The sequence below is a fragment of the Sciurus vulgaris genome (genome assembly GCF_902686455.1).
Source record: "Sciurus vulgaris genome assembly, chromosome: X".
In the NCBI taxonomy this organism is placed as follows: domain Eukaryota; kingdom Metazoa; phylum Chordata; class Mammalia; order Rodentia; family Sciuridae; genus Sciurus; species Sciurus vulgaris.
The window spans coordinates 36,426,321-36,445,656 of record NC_136471.1 but is presented as its reverse complement, the minus strand read 5'-3'; the positions used below and the strand labels follow the sequence as shown (position 1 = coordinate 36,445,656).

At 38.3% G+C, this 19,336-nt stretch overlaps 2 protein-coding genes across 2 annotated transcripts in view; both read left to right on the top strand.

The window, feature by feature from the left end:
* LOC306651732 (uncharacterized protein) overlaps positions 1-19,336 on the top strand; it is a 484,650-nt gene that overhangs the window by 27,118 nt on the left and 438,196 nt on the right. The gene's annotated exons all lie outside the window — the stretch shown is intronic.
* The window catches only part of LOC306651073 (proteinase-activated receptor 2-like), a gene marked incomplete at its 5' end in the record, with an annotated part of 73,831 nt that overhangs the window by 9,204 nt on the left and 45,291 nt on the right, over positions 1-19,336 (top strand). The window lies entirely within an intron of this gene.

Sequence of the window (19,336 nt, the reverse complement as noted above, 5' to 3'; positions counted from 1 at the left end):
TACAAACTGGCTCCTGCTTTAAAGCAAATAGCAGGTGTTAGATGTATCTTCCAAGCTGGTAATGATTGTATTAGCATTAATAGTGGGGGCAGGAGTTGTATCACCATTTAGTTCTGAAAGATGGTAAAAATACAGTTACTAGCAGGAAAAGGAAATGTGTTAGGAAGTCAGAAAAGACTTCACAATTTCAGAAAGCGAACAGAGAGAATGCAGAAGACCAGTAGCAGCTGATGTTTATACAGAGGGAGGGGGGAAAGTAGAAGCAGCACAGTATTGGGAAGGAGGAAAAAAAACAATAGAATTAGGCAGATAGCAGGAGAAGAAAAGATTAAAAGAGAAATAAACACATGAAAGTAATACAAAATCAAACTAAGATATACAATCCAGTGAACCCAAACCTTCCCAAAACAATGCTAGAAAAAGATAATTACACTTAAAAATGCCGAATACGAGAGAAAACAAGACAAATTAGTGTATGTATATATGCCCATGAAAGAATTGGGACTGCCAGAATTTACATGTGTGTGCATGCATCCACACAGGGAAGAAATAAGAGAAAAAAAAATTTTTTAAATATATGTTAAAAAAAGAAAGAAAGAAATCCAGTATCTTGGTGTAGACTGAACTGAAGGGACCTTCTCCACTGAAGTAGTCAAAATATTTGATTGAAATGGGTGGTCAATGTCTATATCAAAGTCTTTCTTTTTAAAAAATTTTTTAGATGTTGATAGACCTTTATTTTATTCATTTATTTATATGTGTTGCTGAGAATCAAACCCAGTGTGCTTCACACATGCCAGGCAAGCGCTCTACCACTGAGCCACAACCCAGCCCTAAACAGTCTTCTTTATCAATTATTCTTTTTTTTTTTTTTTTTTTTTGGGGGGTACTGGGGATTGCACCCAGAGGTGCTTAACAACTGAGCCACATCTCCAGCCCTTTTTGGTATTTTATTTAGAGACAGCGTCTCGCTGAGTTGCTTAGGGCCTTGCTAAGTTGCTGAGGCTGGCTCTGAACTCTCAATCTTCTGCCTCAGCCTCCCGAGCTGCTGGGATTACAGGCATGTGCCACCATGCCTGTCTCTTACCAATTATTCTTGAATAAAGTACTGATACAGAGAACAAGGGGTGGGGGATGTTAACCCCTTCCTGTTGTTGTTTTGCTGAGTTGCCAGTTGGAGGGGCCTAGGATGGAAGCTGTTTGATACAGGACTCAGTTTCTCTTCTTGCTAGTATGAGATGGGGTGGGTTAAGATGTACATTTGGTTTGTGCTTTGACCCTTCACACCAGATCCGTGCATTCCCAGGGTACTGCTTCCACAGATGTTCTGTAAGGGGAGATCTGGCAGGTGACACATAACTCTTCGGGCCTCAGGTCTAGTCAGGCTAGGTTGAAAAGTGCCTTCTTTGGAGAGACTAGGTTCATCTGCCCCTAGGGTGAGGTTTTGGCCAATCATTTCCATGGGATTAGTTCTCAGATGCCTCCCAAGTAATGCAATCATGGAGCAGAGGGCCCATCCTATACTCACCTGTGCCCAGAAGTTCAGCGCTCGAGTGCAATTCCTGAATGCATTCGCCCCCAAATCACTCAGACTGCCAGGCTGCCTCAGGTGGTCATGTGAGCCATAAGACACAAAGGGCCCCCCTTGCCCTTCCAATTCAAGTCCCCCTAGGTTCAGTCCACTCCGTGCCCATTTCTTTAAATGTTACGCCAGACGCTGCTAGGTACCTGCTGGGATGCAGTGCTGCGCATGTGTGGTTTTTTTGTTTGTTTGCTTGTTTTCTGATCTCCCGAGTCCTGTTGATGTCATGGAGGGCACTCTGACCCCAAGATGGCTCCCACCTCAGCTCTCTGCAGCCAGTTCACGTATGAATTATATCCTACATTACTTATCTATCTGTACCTGGTTTACTGCAATAAACATAATGTCCTCACTTTATGACAGCACGCACTTATTCAACACCCAAGTGTGCCTGTCAAGGACCTGCTCGGTTTGCTGCCTCTTGGTTCAGATAAGTTCAGGCAGTGTTTTTGATCTCAGATTTCTTTGCACCAAGTCAGGCCGCGGCACTCCCTGAAATGCGCTCTCTCTAGCTCCCTCCTTTGGCCCATGATGGGTCAGCTCCGGCAGCCACCGCTGGCGGTGGGTTTTCTTTACTATATTGTATCCAACCTTCTGAGTTTCCAAGCTGCTCTGAGTGTCCAGTATTAAATCCCAGTGAAATGTCTCTTTCACTCACTTCACTAAGAAGCTGTGTGTCCACAACCTTGGTCTCCTGCCACGGAGCAACTTGGAAAGTCGCCCCCTCTATGCCGCCATCTTCCCAGCTGTTTTCCTCATTAATTCTAAGGCCCTGCATTGCTTAATATTGGATCATAGCAAGGTGCTGTTGAATCATTATATGCCTGATGTTGAAAGATCCAGTGTGTTTTCAAGGGTCAGGATTCCCAGGTTTGATAAACAAGTTTCAGGCCATTTTAACCGCCAGAACTAAATTGTTTTGCAATAATTGTGGGAAAGTAAGTTACTGGTTTTCAAGAGTTTTATGAATTGCCTGAATGTAGATTACTTTGTTTTCTTATATATTACTGGAAGGTGAGTGGGTATTGTTTACAGAAAGGAGCTAGTCTTCATGAAATACATATTTAATGTAAATACACACAACACATATTCTGGCTATAAATTTGTGCTTTGATTCAAAGATGTTGAGTCCAGGCACTTCCTTAGAAGGTATTTCTGTATTCTTCTCAGCTTGATTCCTTTCCTACTAGGTAGAAAGTATGTGATTCTTTGGGTAAAACAGGAGGACAGTATGTTTATTGCAGTAAACAAGGTACAGATAGATAAATAATGTAGGATATAATTCATATGTGAAATTTAATGAAGTTGAATACAAGTACATAGTAAAATTTAATACAAGTACATAGTAAAATGGTGGTTACTAAGGGTTGGGTGGTTTGGGAATGGTTGGGGCTGGGAAGATGCTGGTCAAAGGATACAAAATTTCAGTTAGGAGCAATCAATTTGAGAGCTCTTTTGTACAGCATGGTGAATGCAGTTAACAATACATTGTATTCTTTAAAAATGCTCAGAGTGGATATAAAGTGTTCATGGCACAAAATTATAACTAGGTGAAATAATACATATGCTAATTAGCTAGATTTAGTCATTCCACATTGTATATATACTGCAAAACATGTACACAGTAAACACATACAATTTTATCTGTCAATTTAAAAATGTGTCTCCATCAATAATCCATTCTGATGTTTAAAACTCCGTATGTAATGATGTCAAGAACTAAATGTGGTGGGAGCAGGGAGAACCAGAAAATTTCAGATTTTTCCATGTTCTAGATGCCAGAAATATTTTCTACCACCCTGCCCAGTTTTAAAGGTTCAGTTCATTTTCCATCTCCTCCTCCTCCTCAACTAATAAGACCCTTTCTTTAATTCGCTGTACATTCTTTACCATAACCATGAAACTTCAGACTTCCTTATTTGGGTCTCTTTGTCATTTTTATTTGGTCCAGTATTCTCAACCACAACTGCCAAATGGAAATACCTGGGGAGATTTAAAAATGTTGATGCATGAGTCCTATCCCAGAAATTCTTATTTAATTGGTCTTAGATGAAGACTGGAGATTGGAATTCTTCAAAGTTCACCAGGATATCTATCTTAACATACAGCTAGGATTGAAAACCACCATTTCAGTCCATCATGAATGTAAATTCCTTTATAATGAAGATTGTTTTCTATTAGCAGTCCTGGGACTTGTTCAGATGCTAATATACCTGAAAGTTACAGTGTTCGTCAAAGAACACTATAAAATATTGATTTGATTGTTTTCTGTAAATGAGGAGCAAATTTAGTAACAAAGAAACAACTGTGGATTGAGTATAAAATATAAAAGCACAGCCCTTAGTACATATAAGCAAGACAAGCTTTTGAATTTAACATGATTGGGGGGTCCTGCTAAAAGTACTACATGAATGGCTGTGACAGTGTATACACATCCTGGAGATGACAGGATGGCATAAGCATAGAATATTTGGCTTCTCTTAAATTTTCTGGAAGATAAACTCTATCCAGAAGTCAACATGGATCTTGATGGGCCATTTATAATTAAAAAAAGGGGAGTTCATATGAAGAATACCAAAATAAAACACCATTTAATGAAACAGGTGTTCCCTTGGGAAGGGTGTGGGGGGCTGGGCTGGTGAGTGAAGCTTTATTTTTCAAAAAGCTTGGGTAATCTGAAAATGACTGATCCCATTAAGGTTCAGTTTAATAGCCACTATAGATGGCTAATAAAAATAAACAACTATCCCTAAAATTACTAAGCCATAAATTCTGTTCCAGAGAGACTATGTTTTTGCAAAAGAAGTAAAAAAATTATGAATTTGTGTTTTGGAAACTAAAACAGACAGATAAACAAACAAAATAATAGCAGGGTGTGGTGGTGCATGCCTGTAATTCCAGCAACACAGGAGACTGAGGCAGAAGGATCACCAAGTTCCAGGCAGCAGCAACTTAGTGAGACACTGTCTCAAAATAAAAAATTAAAAACTGGGGATGTAGCTCAGTGGTAGAGGGCATCTGGGTTCTATCCCCAGTACTCGGGGGAGGGGAGACATAATATGAACCCTGGAGAATAATGATCTGCCTTTAATTTCTTGGTCACAAATTATTTCTAAGCTTCATCTTTGCTTTAATATCTACTTTGTGGTGTTTATTTCTCTTATCCATGAATGCAAATATTAGAGTAAAGTAGTGTAAGTAATACACAAACACTAAGAATGTAAAGCAATTTGCTTCACATGCAGCCAAAGTCCAAGTCATTTCAAGTCATTAAAACTTATAAAAGCAAATTATTTGCCCTTTCTGGGTCCACTAAAAATCACTTTTGCCAAAGTGATTTCAGAGGAGCATAGTTACTGAATTAGATACTGCTGAATTAGTATACTCCCCCAAAGAGTATTTAGTAACTCAGCACATCTGTAATTTCTAAATTACTGCTCTTATAAACAAAGACAGAGATAACTGGAGGCTACAATTTAATAGCTCTCTGGGCAGTTATTTATTCCAGTTCATCATCGGGTGATATCTTTATGGGGATTCTTTTTATCATGTAACTCAATACAAGAATAAAAAGGTGACAAAATAAGAAGATAGTAGCAAGCTCTTTGTCTTGTGTAATGGAAAGCCAGGGCTTCGTCCCTCTAGTGGGGATCCTTGTACTGCAAATCTAGCCTCAGAAAATTTGGATCGTCAGTGTTGACAATCACATATCCTGTTCAAATGAATACCCATCAGGCTGTATGAGAGTAAAACAGATGACTTTTTGACTGATAGTAGGTTCCTGTTTCAAAAATATTAAGAACTTCAAACAACATATTGGGACAATGGTTGCCTCAATCTGAAAGAGTGTGGAGAGTACAGAGAATGATTAGGGAGCCCCAAAGCAGAAAACGTTTGAGGAGCCTAAGCACTGTCACAGGCATTATGTTTCTGTTTTGGTTTAGATATGAGGCGTCCCCCAAAAACTCATGTGTGAAACAATGCAAGAAAATTTAGAGGTGAAACAATTGCATTTTGAGAGCATTAAATTAATCAGTGCATTAACCCTCTAATGGGGATTAATTGAGCAGTAACTGTAGGCAGGTAGGGTGTGGCTAGAGGAGGTGGGTCGATGGGGGCATGACTTTGGGGTTCATATTTTATCTGTGGTGAGGGAGGTCCCTCTCTCTGCTTCCTGTTGGCTATGTCCTGAGCTGCTTTCCTCCACCACACTCCTCTGCCATGATGTTCTGCCACACGTTGGTCCCAGAGCAATGGAGCTGTCTGTGTATGGACTGAGGCTTCTGAAACCATGAGCTCTAAATAAACTTTTCCTCCTCTAATTGTTCTCATCAGGTCTTTTAATCATAACAGTGAAAGAACTGACTAAAACAGTTTCCGTTGGCAGGGAACTTAACAAGACTCTTGTCTCTCAAATAAAAATTTAAAAATGGGCTGAGGGTATAGCTCAGTGGTGGAGCATCCCCGGGGACCACACCAAAAAAAAAAAAAAAAAAAAAAAAAAGAAAGAAAAAAAAGAAAAGAAAAGAAAGGAAAACTACTCAAAATCATTTGCTTATTTTTAGTTGATTATTGATATTGTTCCTGCAGTCCTCAACTCTTGAACAACTGTTCTCACCAAAAGGCTAATCATTTTAAACAAGTTTATTTTCTCTAGGCATACTTCTTTAGCTGTTGCAATAAAACATGATTTAATTAACTCACCATCAGTAAATGGATTTCTTTGGGTAATAAATGAGCCACTTGGAAACTTACTTTGGCAAAAGCCTCATTTTTGTTTTTTTATTTTTGTGAAGAAATTCTGCTGTGATGAGACAGTTCATTTTTAACTTTCTAATTTTTCTGACCATTACTTCCCTGTGAGTTGGGAATATTGCATATTATGAAGAGTGTTTAGTCTGGTAATGTTGACCAGACTTCTAGTACATTGTAGCTGTAGTGTCATTGAATAATAAACACAATGCTCAGCTATCTAATTAGATAACTAAATAATCTACACTTCAATATGTCCTAAAAATATGACAAAGTTCACTTTGTTTTTCTTATTTGACGTAAAAGATACGTTCTGTTTTATTTTGTTTTTGTTTTTGTAGCACTAAGAATTGAACCCAGAGGCACTCTATCACGGAGATTACATCTCCAGACCCTTTTATTTTTATTTTACTTTGGGACAGGGTCTTGCCAAGTTGCCCAGGCTGGCTTCAAATTTGTGATCCTCCAGCTTCAGTCTCCCAAATAATTGGTCTTTTTTTAAAAAGACTGTGTAGTATGGAAATAAGCATGACACTTGAAATGCTACAGATTTATAAATGCATCTCTGTAATTTACAGCTCACTGAGAGGCAGTGTGAGGAGATGAGAGACCTATATTTAGTCTCTGTGGCAACTACTGTATACTTTTACTGTTATAGCATGACAGTAACCACAGAGAGTGCATAAATGAATCAGTGTGGTTGTGTTCCAATAAAACTTTATTTGTGGCCTCTGAAATTTGAATTTCATATAATTTTCACATGTCAAGAAATATTTTTCTTCTTTTGATATCTTTCATCTATTAAAAGTATTAAAAACTTTTCTTACCAGAAGAAAACAGGGGAAAATATTTGTGATATTGGAGTTAATGGCAATTTCTTAGATAAGAAACCAGAAACACAGGCAACAGAAGAAAAATCGACAAATGGAACTATATTTTCCATGCATCAGAAGGCACAAATGAGAGTGAAAAGCAACCTATTCAGAGGGAGAAATATTTGTAAATGATATATCAGATAAGAAGTTAATATTTCAGAATATGTAATCCTATAGTTCAACAGCAAAAAATATGAGTTAAGAACTCAGAGGAATTATAGCTGTAGTTCCAAGGATGATATATAAATGACCAATCAGCATATGAAAGGATATACAACATGGCTAATCATAGAGAAATACAAATCAAAACCACAATAAAATACCACCTCATACCCCTTAGGATGGTACCATCAAAAAACCAAACCAAACAAAAAAACAGACAATAAGTGTTGACAAAGATGTAGAGAATTTGGAACCCTTGTACCTTATTAGTGAAACTGTAATTTGGTGCAACCCCTAAGGAAAACATTATGGTGTTTCCTCAGAAATAGGATTATGTATGATCTAGCAAGCCTACTTCTGGGTATATTCCCAAAAGAATTCAAAGCAGAGTCTGACAGAGATATTTGCATACTCATTTTCATATTAGCATTATATACAGTAATGCAAGGGAAAAAAACAAATGTCCATGGACAGATAAATGGATAAACAAAACATAGTGTATACATACAATAGAATATTATTCAACTTTAAAAAGGAAAAGAATCCCGTCACCTGCTACAAGGATGAACCTTGAGGACATTATGCTAAGTGAAACAAGCCAGTCACAAAAAGGCAAATACTATATGATTCCACTTATACGAGGCATCTAAAGTAGTCAAACTTAGAAACAGAAAGAATGGTGGTTACCAGAGGTCATGAGAATTGGAAAAGGAAAGTTATTTAATGGATACAAAGCTTCAGTTTTGCAAGATGAAAAAATTCTAGAAATCTGTTGCACAACAGCATGAATATACTTAACACTATTGAACTGTATACTTAAAAATGGTTAAGGTAATAAATTTTATGTTATATGAGGGGCTTTTTTTAACCACAATTAAAATTTTTATAAAGCAAACATTCTTGGATTTCATACCATACAAAAACAAACAGAAGGCAGGACTTGGCCTGCAGGTTGTAGTTTGCTAACTCTTCTCTTTTCATCCAGGCTCAGGAAACTTCTCCCAGGTTCCATGCCTGAAGGTACTCTAAACTTGAAAAATCGAGCCCACATTTGGAAAATCTAATTCAATACCAATGGGTAGAAGACTTTCTTTCCTTCTATAAAAACTGAGAATGAGTGCATAATGGAAAGACTAGCAAAGTTGGGATGGGAGACATTAGGGAGAGACTGGATAATGGATGGGAGAATGGTATGGAAAACCATGGCAGAGGAGAATGTGTGGGGAATTTGGGACCCTATTTGAAGAAGGAGTACAGACATTTACAATTCATGGCTAACCTTTACCCCTCGGATAGTGTAGTTTAGAAGAGTTAATTCATTCATAGTGTAAATTTAATCAAGTCAGCTCCTCTTACCTTATCTGTCAAAGGGAGGATGAAGTAAAATCTCTACTGCCCCATCAGTGCTAAAAATCGTAAGACTCTTTCTCACCAAGTTGACAAAGTGCCAATGACTTTTTTCCCTCACCTGAACAACTTTAAAGACAGAAGATTCTCTATGTCTCTATTGAGTTGATATTTATTTGTTTATTCTAGTTGATAGGTGTAAAAATCTAATTGCACACTGTAGAGTTGGAACTCCATTTCCACAGTTTGTCCTTTTCTTGATATTTCAAGAGCTCCTTCTCCTGGGAACCTGAGGAAATAGTGCAGACAGAGAAGGGAATTGAGAGCCATTGTTAACTTCAGTTTCTCAGTCCCATAGCAGCTACCCTCTCTTGTTTTTTTTAAAAATCCCTGAGCTGGGCACCATGGCCCATATCTATAATCCCAGCTACTTAGGAGACTGAGGCACGAGTATCACAAGTTCAAGGGCAGTCTGGGAAACTTAGGGAGAACCCATCTCAATTACTTAGGGAGACCCTGTCTCAATAATAGAAATAAAAGGGGATGTGTGCTTGTCTAGTACATATAAGGCCCTGGGTTCCAACCCTAGTATAGAAAGGAAAGAAGGAAGGAAAGAAGGAAGGAAGGAAGGAAGGAAGGAAGGAAGGAAGGAAGGAAGGAAGGAAGGAAGGAACGAAGGAAGGAAGGAAGGAACGAAGGAACGAAGGAAAAAAGGGAAGGAAAAGAAAGAAGAATGAAGAAAGAAAAAAATCTTTGAGGAATGGATCATGTTTAATAAAGGAATGGAAATCTTAGTGTTCATTTTGAAAAAGCATTGTTATGTGTAACAGCCTTGCCAAAAACAACAGCAACATTTTAGCTTAAAAAAATCCTTGCCTTCATCAGCGACTACTCAAGAAAAAACTAGTTCAAACAGCTTCCTCCTTCAAGTTGTTAACTGGGTTAACCAGGTTTCTTCCTATTGTTAACCAATTCACTTCCTCCCCAAAAGGAAGAGGCTTCTGGGCTCTTGGCCTCTCAGATGTTGAAGGCGGGGGAAGGTCCTTTAATAACGGGGCTATTCCAGTAGCTGTCACATTTGCTTTCCAGTTTGCAGCTGTCTCGTGATGTGTTTATTTGAACCTCAGCCTTGGAACTGACTTGTCTTTGTTTCTGGTCCAAGGAAGCTCTAGTTCAGATTGGAAAAGTTCAGCCACACTGTTCAAGTTAAACACATTGCAGGGAGAAAACATGAGCTTCAAAACTGCCAAACACTGGTTAGAATTTTCAAACTGCCTTTGGTCCTGTCATGCTTTTGCTTACTTCTGGGGTTGGTTATCATGTTAGCCTCATGTTGCTCAGAAATTTTCCTGGAGTGATTTAATTATCATAATATTTTATCCAAGAAAAAGGAAAGTAAAAGCCCATATGTCCCCTTCATGCATCCATGGCCGTATGTTGGTTAGGAATTTAATAATAATAAAATAATAATTCCTTGCAGATCTAAGGTATGATTGGTTCTATTACACCTACATATACATGATCTTGTTTAACACTACAGACCCTATGAGGTAAACAGAGTAAAAATTTAGTACCAGTATACTGATGATGAAATTGAGAAAGAGGTAAGTGAATTGCTTTAGTTAGTGGTTAACCTGGGGCTGGAATCTATCCCAAGACTTAACAGCTTTCTACAGAATATCATTTTGTCAACCTTCTTTCAAAAAAAGCAGAGATAGGGTTTACAATAGGGCTGAGATTCAATCTACAGTCAAGAGGAGTGACTGAAATCATGAAATACTTAGGCACTGACTGAGAAAGAGCTGTCACTTTGTGTATTAGTCAGCTTTGCATTTCTGTGACTAAAATACCTGACAAGAACAATTTTGAGAAAGGAAAGTTTATTTTAGCTCATGGATCCACAGGATTAGTCCATGGTCAGTCAAGTTCATTGCTCTAGGTCCATGACAAGGCAGAATATGGCCCAGTGGAGGAAAGCTGCTCTGTTCATGGAGGCCAGGAAGCAGAGAGGAAGGGGATGGGACAACAGGGAAGATGCACCCTTCCAGGGCATGCCCCCCCCCCGTGACCCACCTCCTCTAGTTCTCATAATCTAATCATGCCACCTGTGAATATTCCTGCGTTAACATGGGAGCTTTTAGGGGACACCTCACAGCCAAATCATAACACCTTGGGTGCACCAACATGGGGCAGTCCCTCTTGGGTAGGGGGCTGCTCTGATTCCTTCCTGCTAGCTACCTTGTGTAAGTTCCCATCTATATGAGTCCAGATAGTAGCAGTGGAAGAGAAACCAGCACCCCTGGCAGCAGGACTGGCACCTTAGCTTGTAAATGTGTGCTTCTCATCTGAGCCCTCCCTGCCAGCAGCAGTTGCTCACTACTGGCCAGCATGGACCTCAAGTGCCTTCATTTAGCCACTGATGAGCACTTCAGCCTCAGTTGCTCTCCTCTCTGAGAGGACTCACTCTTTCCATTTACAATGCCCCCTATCCCTTTTTCTATCCCTTCAACAAACTCATTCCTGAAAAGAGAGAGAAAACTTCAGCCTCTCAAATATATCATACTGCTTCTTAGCTTTAATATCATCTGGATATATAATCAAGATAAGCCAACAGCAAAACCCTAGTGTAGATTCCTATCACTTACCTCTTCCTCACAGTGGATCTTCCATTCCTGAATGGGTATCTGGTTCCTTGGGTCACTCTTCTCCCTATACAGTTTGCTAATATACCTTCCCTGTGTGATGTCAGGCTTTTTCTCCTTTCTTTGTAGTATATCTACCTATCTAATCTGTCAGAACCTGACTTTTGAAAGTATTAGTGTTCAGTGAAGATTACTAATGATACTTAAAAACACAAGGTCTTAGAACCATCTTTCCCATTGGAACTTCAGGCCTCATGGGGAGTGGGACAGAGGAACCTATTTGAGAGCTGGTTTTTCTGTCCTCAAGCCATGTCATTTAATAAACACCTACAAGATCGAAGATGGCGGACTAGAGGGTGAATGCATCTCCTGTCACTCCAGAACCCAGGATTCAAGAAGGGGAGGCATTGAGAGACTCGGACTAACATAGAGTCACAGGGTGAGTCTCTCCCACCGGGTGAATCTCAGCCTGGGCAGCAGGTCTGGACAGGGGCAGCTTCTCGGAGCAGGGCAGGGCAGCTAGAGTATTCGCCAAGCAGTCCTACTCCCTCCAGTGGTAGGCAGGGTCCACAGCCAGCTTCTTGGAGCCGGCCACCCAGTGAGAGCTTTTTCGCACAGAGCCAGCTCCAAGCCCCAGAACCACTGGTGGGCCTCGGCCCGCAGGCGGCTTCTGGGACCAGGGCAGGACAGCCAGAGACTTTCCCAAGCAGCCCTGCTCCCTCCTGCAGCAGACTCATTCCACAGCTAGCTTCTTGGAGCAGGCTGCCCAGTGAGAGCTTTTCCGCACAGAGCCAGCCCTCAGCCCTGGAACCAGTAGCAGGCTAGAGGCAGCTTTCTTCGGAAGCACTGCATTATGAAGTTCCTCCAAGACTTCAGGCTACTGAAGGCTGGAAGGTGATACACTGGAAATCTACAGGGACACTATAAGCCAAAAAGGAAATCTGCAATATCTCAGAGTCCCACTGATATCTGACCAATATGAGAAAACAAGGGAAGAAAATGTTCCAAACAAACCTACATACTATATCAATAAAACCCAATGACAGCACAGCAGAAGAAATGTCAGAAAGGGAGTTCAGAATGTACATAATTAAAACAATCAGGGAAGCAAACGAGGAGATGAAAGAGCAAATATAGGCATTGAAGGAGGAGATGAAAGAGCAAATGCAGGCATTAAATGATCGCACCAATGAACAGTTAAAAGAGCAAATATGGGAAGCAAGAGATCATTTCAATAAAGAGTTAGAGATACTGAAAAAAAAAACAAACAAAAATCCTTGAAATGAAGGAAACAATAAATCAAGGTAAAAACTCCATAGAAAACATAACCAATAGGATAGAACACCTGGAAGACAGAACATCAGACATCGAAGACAAAATATTTAATCTTGAAAACAAAGTTGAACAAACAGAGAAGATGGTAAGAAATCATGAACAGAATCACAAGAATTATGGGATATCATGAAAAGGCCAAATTTAAGAATTATTGGGATTGAGGAAGGCACAGAGAAACAAACCAAAGAAATGAAGAATCTATTCAATGAAATAATATCAGAAAATTTCCCAAATCTGAAGAATGAAATGGAAAACTAACTACAAGAGGCTTATAGGACTCCAAATATACAAAATTACAACAGACCCACACCAAGGTACATTATTATGAAAATACCTAACATACAAAATACAGAATTTTAAAGGCCATGAGAGAAAAGAATCAAATTACATTCAGGGGGGAACCGATAAGAATATCAGCAGATTTTTCAATCCAGACCCTAAAAGCTAGAAGGGCCTAGAACAACATTTACCAAGCCCTGAAAGAAAACGATGCCAACCAAGAATCTTATACCCAGCAAAACTTACTTTCAGATTTGACGACGAAATAAGATCCTTCCATGATAAACAAAAGCTAAAGGAATTTACAAAAAGAAAGCCGGCATTACAGAACATTCTCAGCAAAATATTCCATGAGGAAGAGATGAAAAACAATGATGCAAATCAGCAATGGGAGGAACTAGCCTAAAGGAATAGCCAAATAAAGGATAAACAAAATCATGTCAAAAAACAAAAATGAGTCAAATGACTGGGAATACAAATCATATCACAATAATAACCCTGCATGTTAATGGCCTGAACTCATCAATCAAAAGACATAGACTGGCAGATTGGATTAAAGAGAAAGATCCAACAATATGCTGCCTGCAAGAGACTCATCTCATAGAAAGAGATACCCATAGACTAAAGGTGAAAGGATGGGAAAAAACATACCATGCACATGGACACAGCAAAAAAGCTGGAGTATCCATCCTCATTTCAGATAATGTGCACTTCAAGCCAAAACTAGTCAGAAGGGATAAAGAAGGACATTACATACTGTTTAAGGGAAGCATAAATCAGCAAGACATAAGAATCATAAATATCTATGCCCCAAACATTGGCTCATCCATGTACGTCAAACAAATCCTTCTCAATTCCATAAATCAAATAGACCACAACACAATAATACTAGGTGATTTTAACACACCTCTCTCACCACTGGATAGATCTTCCAAACAAAAATTGAATAAAGAAACCATAGATCTCAATAACACAATAAACAATTTAGACTTAACCGACATACATAGAATATACCATCCAACAAAGAACAAATACACTTTCTTCTCAGCAGCACATGGATCCTTCTCTAAAATAGACCATGTTTTATGCCACAAAGCTACTGTTAGCAAATACAAGATGATAGAGATACCACCTTGTATTCTATCAGATCATAATGAATTGAAATTAGAAATAAATGACAGAATAAAAAACAGAAACTTCTCCAATACCTGGAGATTAAATAATACACTGTTATATGATGAATGGATAACAGAAGACATCAGGAGGGAAATAAAAAAATTCTTAGAAGTAAACAAGAACAAAGACACATCATATCAAAATCTCTGGGACACTATGAAAGCAGTACTTAGAGGAAGATGTATTTCATGGGGTGCATTCAACAAAAGAAGTAGAAATCAACAAATAAACGACTTAACACTACAGCTCAAAGCCCTAGAAAAAGAAGAGCAGACCAACACCAAAAGTAGTAGAAGACAGGAAATAGTTAAAATCAGAGCCGAAATCAACGAAATTGAAACAAAAGAAACAATCGGAAAAATTAACAAGATAAAGAGTTGGTTCTTTGAAAAAATAAACAAAATTGATAAACCCTAGCCACACTAACAAAGAGAAAGAGGGAGAAAACTCAAATTACTAAAATTCGGAATGAACAAGGAAATATCACAACAGACACGAGTGAAATACAAAACATAATTAGAAGCTATTTTGAAAATCTATACTCCAACAAAACAGAAAACCTCGAAGACATCAACAAGTTTCTAGAGACATGTGAATTACCTAAACTGAACGAGGAGGACATACACAACTTAAATAAATCAATTTCAAGCAATGAAATAGAAGAGGTCATCAAAAGCCTATCAACAAAGAAAAGTCCGGGACCAGATGGGTTCTCAGCCGAGTTCAACAAAACCTTTAAAGAAGAGCTCATTCCAATACTCCTCAAAGTATTCCATGAAATAGAAGAGGAGGGAACCCTCCCAAACTCATTCTATGAAGCCAATATCACCCTCATACCTAAACCAGACAGAGACACATCGAGGAAAGAAAATTTCAGACCAATATCCTTAATGAACATCGACGCAAAAATTCTCAACAAATTTTTAGCAAATCGCATCCAAAAATATATTAAAAAGATAGTGCACCACGATCAAGTGGGTTTTATCCCAGGGATGCAAGGTTGGTTCAACATCTGGAAATCAACAGACTTAAAGTTAAGAATCACATGATTATTTTGATAGATGCAGAAAAAGCATTTGATAAAATACAGCATCCCTTCATGCTCCAAACATTAGAAAAAATTGGGATAGTGGGAACATTCCTTAACATTGTAAAAGCCATCTATGCTAAGCCCATGGCCAATATCATTCTAAATGGTGAAAAACTGAAAGCATTCCCCCTAAAAACTGGAACAAGGCAAGGATGCCCTCTTTCACCACTTCTATTCAACATTGTCCTTGAAACTAGCCAGAGCAAGTAGACAAACCAAAGAAATTAAAGGGATACCAATTGGAAAAGAAGAACTCAAACTATCCCTGTTCGCTGATGACATGATTATATATTTAGAGGAACCTGGAAATTCCCCCAGGAAACTTTTAGAACTCATAATTGAATTCAGTAAAGTAGCAGATTACAAGATCAATGCTCATAAATCCAATGCATTTTTATACATAAGTGATGAATCTTCAGAAAGAGAAGTTAGGAAAACTACCCCATTCACAATAGCCTCAAAAAAAAATAAAATACTTGGGAATCAATCTCACAAAAGAGGTGAAAGACCTCTACAATGAGAACTATACAACACTAAAGAAAGAAATCAAAGAAAACCTCAGAAGGTAGAAAGATCTCCCATGTTCTTGGATAGGCAGAATTAATATTGTCAAAATGGCCATACTACCAAAAGTGCTATACAGATTCAATGCAATTCCAATTAAAATCCCAATGACATACCTTACAGAAATAGAGCAAGCAATTATGAAATTCATCTGGAAGAATAAGAAACCCAGAATAGCTGAAGCAATCCTTAGCAGGAAAAATGAAACAGGGGGTATCGCAACACCAGAACTTCAACTATACTACAAAGCAATAGTAACAAAAATGGCATGGTATTGGTACCAAAATAGACAGGTAGATCAATGGTACAGAATAGAGGACATGGACACAAACCCAAATAAATACAATTTTCTCATACTAGACAAAGGGGCCAAAAATATGCAATGGAGAAAAGATAGCCTCTTCAACAAATGGTGCTGGGAAAACTGGAAATCCATATGCAACAGAATGAAACTAAATCCCTATCTCTCACCCTGCACAAAACTGAACTCAAAATGGATCAAGGACCTCGGAATTAGACCAGATTATAGAAGATTATAGAAGAAATGTAGGTCCGAACCTTCAACTTGTTGGCTTAGGATCAGACTTCCTTAACAGGACTCCCATAGCCCAGGAAATAAAAGCAAGAATCAACAACTGGGATAGATTCAAACTAAAAAGCTTTCTCTCAGCAAAGGAAACTATCAGTAATGTGAAGAGAGAGCCTACAGAGTGGGAGAATATCTTTGCCACTCCTACTTCAGATAGAGCGCTAATTTCCAGAATCTATAAAGAACTCAAAAAACTCTACACCAAGAATACAAATAACCCAATCAACAAATGGGCTAAGGAAATGAACAGACACTTCACAGAAGAAGATGTACAAGCAATCAACAGATATATGAAAAAATGTTCAACATCTCTAGTAATAAGAGAAATGCAAATCAAAACTACCCTAAGATTCCATCTCACCCCAATTAGAATGGCGATTATCAAGAACACAAGCAACAATAGGTGTTGGTGAGGATGTGGGGAAAAAGGTCCACTCATACATTGCTGGTGGGGTTGCAAATTAGTGCAGCCACTTTGCAAATTAGTGCAGCCACTCTGGAAAGCAGTATGGAGATTTCTCAGAAAGCTTGGAATGGAACCACCATTTGACCCAGGTATCCCATTATCCCATTCCTCGGCCTATACCCAAAGGACTTAAAATCAGCATTCTACAGAGATACAGCCACATCAATGTTCATTGCTACTCAATTCACCATAGCCAGACTATGGAACCAACCTAGATGTCCTTCAATTGATGAATGGATAAAGAAACTGTGGTGTATTAGTCATCCATATTAGTCATCCATAAAGAATGGTAAAATTATGGCATCTTCAGGCAAATGGATGTAATTGGAGAATATCATGCTAAGTGAGATAAGCCAATCTCAAAAAACCAAAGGAAGAATGATCTCACTGATAAGCGGATGATGACACATAATGGGGGGTGTGAGGGGGGCAAGAATGGAGGAAGGAGGGACTGTATAGAGGGAAAAGACGGTGGGAGGGGTGGGGAGGAGGAACAAAATAACAGAATGAATCAAACAACATTACCCTATGTAAATTTATGATTACACAAATGGTATGCCTTTACTCCATGTACAAACAGAGAAACAACATGTATTCCATTTGTTTACAATAAAAAAATGAAAAAATAAATAATAAATAAATAAATACCTACAAAACAGGATGTCTTGATTATTCAGTGATTCCAATGAATATTGAGACATTTCTATGATACAGTGTTTTTAAAAGTTTGATCACCTATCCTATATGAAGATAGGGAGTCACATTTAATACAATACATATATTGGGGAGGAGAATATTTTCTTCAAAGATATAACTCTTAAGATAGACACATGCCATATTATGTGGTTAAGAGCACAGGCCTTCAGTTCCTTCTTACAAATGGCAAGAAAAGAAAGACACCTACAGATTAAAAGAGACAAAGAATTGACATATCAACTAAATGTCATCATATGATATAGAAATTGTTTGGATTATGATTCAATTAACCTAATGTAAAAAAAAAAGAAAAAATATGAGATAATTGGGAAAATAAACTATGGACTAGTCATTTGGTGATATGAAGATATCATCAACTAATTTATTTACTCATTTTTGGTGGTGCTAGAGATCAAACCCAGGGCTACACATATGAGAGGCAAATGCTTTACCACTGAGCCACACCCCATCCCCCATTATCAACTTTTATGAATATTATAGTTACGTTTTTTTAAAAGAGTCCATTTCTTTGGAAGATAATTATTGAAATATTTACAATGAAATATATGTAATTGTGTATGTGTGTGTGAGTGCACGCATATGTATTGGGTGGGGAATGGGTGGGATGTAAATGAAAAAAGAAGCAATGAGTTGGCCATTGTTGAGGCTGGGTGATGAACACAAGTGGATTCACTATACTATCTTATCTACTTTGTTTTCTCTGAACATGTTTAATAACAACAAAGGTTAAAACAAAATAGAACATAAGGCTGAAGTCAGACTTCATTGAATGTGAATCCTAGGCATATGTTGAGTGAATTCCTAGTCATATGTCATCCTTAGAGAAGTCACCTCTCTGAGAATAAATGACTTCATCTGTAAAGTGTTGATAATGTGAAGATTCAATGAAATGATGTATGTGAAGTCCTTAGTATAGAGATTGGCACGTAGTGAATAGTAAATAATTAGCTCTCATCTGATAAAATTTTTCTTTCCAATTTTCTGAGATTATATATTAATTATAGATAATAGATAGTTTATGTCGTAAGAAGTTTATTTTATTTTATTGTCCTTGGGATTGAACCCAGGGGTGCTTTACCATTTAGCTGCATCCCCAACTGTATTTGTTCATTTACTTATTATTTTTATGCCTGCATGTGTGATGATGGGGATTGAACCTAGGGGCCCTTGCATGATAAGTGCTCTATCACTGAGCTGTACCCACCCCCTTGGTTGGTTTTGTTTGTTTTATTTTGAGACAGGATCTTGCTAAGTTGACCAGGTAGGCTCTAATTTACAATCCTCTTACCTCAGCCTCCCAAGTAGCCGGGATTAGAGACATGCACCACTGTGCCCAGCTTGCCCTAAGAAGTTCTTACCACAAAAGTCAAATAGTTTTTGCAATATACAAGATGTTTGCTGCTTCTTTCCAGGTGGCAAACAAGTCTGGAAAATAGAGGCCACAATAGCCACACAAGTGGAAATAATGGTGAAGAATCAGGCAATCAATTCTAAGAAGTAAGAAAGCCTTGTTTTGCAGCTCTGAGCTTTTAAAAGCCCCTTTGAGAATAAACACATCTGACATTTCTTTCGTGTCTGCTTTCCTCCTTTCCTTCCCACTCACCCTCTGCCCCATGGTGAATGTTGACTTACTAATTAATTCTCCTTGGATTTCTTCAGCAAACAGGGGAGAAAGCCTGGTTGTCATAGATGCAAGAATACAGGTCTGTTCCTGACATAGTCTTTATGCTTTGCATAGGACTAGAGAAATCTGTAATAAT